This window comes from Helianthus annuus, chromosome 17, assembly GCF_002127325.2.
Source record: "Helianthus annuus cultivar XRQ/B chromosome 17, HanXRQr2.0-SUNRISE, whole genome shotgun sequence".
Lineage (NCBI taxonomy): Eukaryota > Viridiplantae > Streptophyta > Magnoliopsida > Asterales > Asteraceae > Helianthus > Helianthus annuus.
This window is the reverse complement of record NC_035449.2, coordinates 176,569,684-176,576,260: the sequence shown is the minus strand read 5'-3', so window position 1 is coordinate 176,576,260 and position 6,577 is coordinate 176,569,684.

Sequence of the window (6,577 nt, the reverse complement as noted above, 5' to 3'; positions counted from 1 at the left end):
TGAAGTGGTATAAAATTATAAGTGTTAAATCCGTAAACTAATTTATATACTACATAACGTACATGTTTTGGAATGATTGTTAACTAATTTTGGAAGTTTCAAAAAGACCATCAATCAAGTTTATTTACAGAAATGATTGTCGGTTACATTTTAAATTTGGAAGATTCAATTTCCTTGTTTTTTACGTTTGGAAATTTTTAAATAAGAATGCCATTAATATGAGATTTACAATCTATATTATAATTACATAGCAACTTACATTACATCTATTATAAATCAAAATTTAGTATCATTTAGAATCTAATACATTAAAAAGTGTATCAAACTTTTATAATACCAGGAATTGGGAACACATAAAAATTATAATTACATAGCAAATTACATTACATCTATTATAAATCAAAATTTAGTATCATTTAGAATCTAATACATTAAAAAGTGTATCAAACTTTGATAATACCAGGAATTGGGAACACATAAAAAGTAACAGCGGACTGCAAAAATTGAAAATAACAAATTGTAGAATTGCATTTGGGTACTGTCTTATTAGTATTCAAAAACACCTCTGATACTATCTAGGGTTTAACGAACAGATGTAAATGATGAACCATATAATTTACCTTCACATAAAAAGAAAGTTATGGTATACGAAGTAATACACAAATCTATACTAATAAGACAGTTAACAGGTTTGACTGATACAACACCATACCTGGGGGATAAACAACACCATACTTTGTGATTTTTAAATAAATAAAACATAGGCTTCAACAAAATCCAAAAAACATCAGACTCAATCAACGGATGTAAAACCTAAATACATTAAAAAGAACAATGAGTGGTGAATATCTGGTTTAGGATATGTGAAATAAGAATAGGAGAAATCATAAGTGAATGCAAATACAAAACATACAAACCTTGAATCAGTTACGATTATCAAGAATCAACGGATGTAAACCCTAGATACATTAAACATAACAATGGAAGCTGAATACCTGATATAGGATATGTGAAATAAAAATAGGAGAAATCATAAGTGAATGCAAATATAAAGAATACAAACCTTGAATCATATAGGATGATCATGAATCAACGAATAGAAGATAAGATTGTGTGAGATCGAGTAGAAAATACTGAAAGCTGTCGATCTAGATTGGAGAATTGATAGGTTTCATTGAGTTAGGGTTTTTGTTTCATTCTTTATATACTCGGGTCATCAAACATAATACGGATACCCAACACGGGATCCGAATGCGAAAATGTAATACTTCCCTATTGTTTCCCGCCCAAACATCCAATTGGTTGCACGATGTAAGGACACGTGTCCCACATCTAATTTATTTATTATATATATAGATATATAAAGGGGTTCATTCCCCACCCCCTAGGTTCATCCCTTTCAAGCCGAGCCTACGTGGCGGCTCATCCCCTCCAAGCCCATCCTCTCCATACCCTTTAGTCTTAGAAGATAGTTGATTTTGTATGTTTATATTATTATGGATTTGGTTCTTACTTGTGAGAAATTAATGATTTGTTACCAAAAGTTTGTTACATTATAATGTGTTTGGTAGTCGGTGTTGAAAACAGTATCATGTTGATGTGATAATGATAGTTTACCTTTTTTAGTAAAAAAAAACTACCCACACCTTCTACCGTCGCCTATGCGTGGAGCACTACTAAAATATTTAGGAGTAAGCAGGGGCGGACTTATGTACAAAGTACGGGTTCCCGGGAACCCAGTCGGTTTTTAATTTTTAGTGTAAATATATATAAGAAACTGAAAAGGAACCCATAAGTAAATTATAAAGGGAACCCATAAACAAAAGAAGCCTTGGTTCGGTTATGTCCGCGCTTTTCTTCCTAACTCACCCGAGTTCGAATCCCGTATCAACTCGTTTTTGTTCCGTTTTTTTTTATTTCTCTTTTTTTTCTTTAATGACCCATTTAGGGTTATATCACAAAACATACGCCGTTCAAGCCACAAAACAAGTAACGAACAGTCGAACAGAGTGAAACAAGTCGGACAACATCAGCAGCTCCACCTCTCCGCCGACTCGCCGATTGCTGCCGTCTGCCGTCGCGACGTCCATCCTCTTCGCTTCTCGGCTGCTCCGCCTCCGCCGATTACTTCCGACACTTTGTTTTTCTTATACGAATCAGGCGATTAAGGTTAGAATTTTGATTACATCAGTGATTTATGATTACAGTTTGTTATACACTTATACATCTGCTTGTTTTAAGTTAATATTGGTGCTGAAAGTTTCAGTTTGTTATACATCTGAATTGTCAATTTGGTAGTTAATTTTGGTAGTTAAACTTGAATTGGGGTTTTTAAACTTGAATTGGGGTTTTTAAACCTGAATTTGTCAGTTTGTTATACACTTATACATCTGTTTGTTTTATTTAAGTTAATATTGCTGCTGAAATTGGGTTTTTGAGTTGAGAATAAACAGGTTTTGATGTATGTTTTAAACTTGAATTTGTATTTTATTTGTAAAGACTATCGTATTTTATATTATGTGTTTTTAAATTTCTAATGACGATTTTCTTTTCATCATTGTATCTTACTTTTATTATGTGGTGAACCTTACCCGATCCGAACTATCGAACCGACCCAAAATTCTTTATGTTCAGTCACATGAAATTGGATTATCTAAAAAAGTGAACCCAGAGAAAAATATTCCTGGATCCGCCACTGGGAGTAAGTGTAGATCGACTATAGATTCTCCAACAATGTCAAGTGTACAAAGGAAGATCTGTCAAAGCGACTGCATCAAGTTTCTCTTTATGCGTTGGTTTAGTTGCAGGTGGATATAGACGATGAAGAGGTATGGTCCCAATTCCCGGCCTACATGGCAGGGACCACACCACTTTTCGAGCATACATGGCGCCTACATCAGCAAAGCAATCCAGAAGCTTCTAGAAACTTCTGGAAGACGCCAAGGTGGCACCAAAGATGCTCCATCCGACAAAAAGGACAACACGTGTCACCAGTGGCAGAACGACACATAGGCCTGCGACAAATCAGGGGGTTGAGCCGACAACGCCAGTACAAGGTTTCCAGCATGGACAAACGTAAGCGCGCCACGTGTACCACTACACCGGCTACGGCAGAGCAGACCAAGAGGATATTCCCCTTGGTCGGACAGCTGGCGCGCAACCACAGCTGGCACAGCTGCTCCTCCCTCCTTCACCCTCCGGCTATAAATAGGACCCTTCATCATTCAGGTTGATCATCTTGGCTCTCTATATTCACACACTCAACACGAACTGATTATTCTCTCTCAGAACAGTACTTATTCTCACGCCGGAGCCTGGTTAAGAGAGAAACCCTCGTATTCCCCTCTTAACGAGACTAACGGTGTTGCTGTTTTGCAGGATCCAGGTCATTTCTACGAGTAAGATAAGAGATTCAACCCACGGAAGGAATAACCCCACAGATTAACCTTAGTGTTAGCCTGTGTTTCATCATTGGCGCCATCCGCTTTTTGCAAAACCAATCTCATCTCTTTTCTTTTTGAAAAACACTCATAAAAAGTGGCCGAACAAAACCCTTCACACCAAGTGGACGGAGAAGTTTCTTCCTTTGAACTCGTTTCGGACACAGCACACGTCCAAAGGAGCCAAAGGAACGAAATCATCCAAGAAGGGCAGACAAACAATGATTTTCCTAGTATCTTTGGAAGTGCATCCAGGGTTGTTAGCCAAACCACAACTGGACCCATTTTCCAGTGCAAACACCAAGCCATGGAGCTGGCCCCTCAGCTCCATCGGAACAAGCACAGCTGAATTTCTCTGCACTTTTAGGGCTATCCGAAGGAAAAACTCTGGCTTCCTGGTATGCCGAGCAGATGGCATCTATAAACCTTGTTTATACCCAACTTAGCGCACAACAAGCTATGCTCCAAGCACAAGCTAACCAGTCGGCATTCGTTACCCCACCGCAACGGTCTCTGAGTACACACATGACTCAGCAGATCAACGCGTGGAATTTACGCCCGGAGAAAGGACCTGTGCCAAACATCAGAAAGCCAAGCGCGCACGACACGCGCGACACTTATGGCGAAACAGAAAGCAACTACGTTCATAATCCACAAAGAAAGCCAATTCAAAGCCGTTTGAGCCCGCGCAACATGAACACCGAATGGGATGACGAAGAAGACGACCCAACATAAAAAGGGGAGAGCACAGTGTTCAGCAGAGTACACCCAGAACATGAATCGTACAAACCAACCAAGCGCGCAAGGTACAACCCAAAAGCAGAGCATGACTACACTCTGAGCTATCGTCCAGACGACATGGCTGAAAATTCAAAATTCATTAAGGAAATCGCCACGGCCGCTATAGACAAAACAAAATTGCCGCACAATGTAGGCAAGTACAACGGTTTGACAGACCCCGATGATCACCTTCAGGTCTTTAATGGCGCAGGAGCAACAGGTGGGTGGAATTTACCAACCTAGTGTCATCTTTTCACGCAAACATTCGTCGGCGCAGCGCGTATTTGGTTTGACAGCCTACCAGCAGGAAGGATTAAAACATGGGTCGATTTTCGGGAGAAATTCCTTGCACACTTCTCCCAGCAGCGAAGACACGCCAGAGATCCTGCTGATTGTTTAAACATATGGCGCAAAGACCACGAAAGTGTGGAAGACTTTATCACGAGGTATAACAAGGAGTGTTTAGAAATTGGAGACGTGGGCGAGAAGATGATGTGCGCGCATTTCATGAGGGCAGTCAAATGCGATGATCTAATCAAGAGAGTAAAAGGAAGGGACGGAGGACCCAAAGATTGGGAAACATTCATTGAAGCAGCGAAAACCATTGCGCAAACAGATAAACAGTTGACCAGTGACGATCACCGTCAGCGAGGATACAGCTCTAATGACCGGCATGGCAGAAAAGGCAGAGGCCAACCATGGAAACCTTCCGGTCACAGAGAGAGAAGCCCACCAAGAGAGGACGCGCGCCACACAATCAACCAGATAGCCCACCGGAAAGAGGTAAAAAGAGAAAACAGGGAAAAACAGTGGACTCCACTAACAAAAACCCCTTCCGAGGTCTTAGCCACTAAGAACCACCAGTTCAAACCACCTCTACAGATGCGAAACAAGAGGGGTCAAGATCCCAACCTTTTCTGTGAATTTCACAAAGACACGGGTCATCTAACTGACGACTGCTTCAGTTTAAAACAAGAAATAGAAAGGGCCCTGAGAGACGGAAAGCTTACTCATCTGGTAAAAGGCGGGAAGCGTGAATACCGCCAAATTCAACGAAGAGAAGAAGGACCGGACAATAAAAAGCTCTGGAAGTTAGAAACGCACATGGTTCAAGGGGGTCTGCGAAGGCCAAGAAAGAATTACAATAAGCGTGCACAAGACGACTCATGGCGCGAGAGGCAAGTAGTTTTCCCATTTGTAAAAGGGGGCCCGAGAGAAAAAAGACCCATCATCATTTCCGGGGTCATTGGTCACTATCAGACTGATTACATCTTCATCGACCCAGGGAGCACCGCGGATATCATATACGAGCAATGTTTCAACCAGTTCGACTAAGAAGATAAAGCACGTTTGGAACCAGTTAATTATCCACTAACTGGTTTCTGCAACGAAGCCGTTTTCCCTCTTGGCCAAATATCATTCCCGGTGCTACTCTCAGACGAAAGAAATTCAAGAACAGAAGATGTCACGCTTATGGTGTTACCCGCGCATTCAAGACACGACATTCTCTTAGGAAGGGAATCCCAAGGAGACTTCAGTATGATATGCTCTGTGCCACACTCAGCTGTTGGATTCCCAACAGAAACAGGCATAGCATTAATACACGCAAGCAAAGAGGTCTTAGCAACGGATGAGGTCAGACCTGCAAAGACAAGTAAACCAACACCGCGCGCAGAAGCAGAAAAATGGGTACTGAACAGTGCGTACCCAGAACAGACAGTTACCTTAGGACCTGCGATGTCCGATTTAACGCGCGCGGCGCTCAAAAAGTTGTTACACGAAAATATGGACGTGTTCGCCTGGACACAAACCGATATGGTGGGTGTTCCACGGCACATAGCGGAACACCGGTTAAATGTCTCAGAGGAAGCGAAACCAGTGGTACATGCCAAACGCCACTTGGGCGATATAAATCACGATGCCATGAAAGAGCAGGTAATGGAGCTGTTGAATGCGGGCATAATTAGAGAAGTCAGATACCAAACATGGGTGGCAAGCCCAGTGATGGTGAAAAAACCAAACGGTAGCTGGAGAATGTGCGTAGATTACAAGGATCTAAACAAGGCATGTCCACGTGACTGTTACGCCTTACCAGATATCGATGAAAAGATCGACTCTCTAGCAACATTCAGGTGGAAGTGCTTCCTTGACTGCTACAAGGGGTACCACCAGGTCCAAATGGCCGTTCAAGATGAGAACAAAACCGCATTCCGCATGCCGGCAGGGCTATACTGTTACACCAAGATGCCTTTTGGCCTAAAGAATGCAGGAGCGACTTATCAGAGATTGATGAACGAAACGTTCAACGATGCCATCGGCAAGTACATCGAAGTGTATATGGACGATTTGGTGATTAT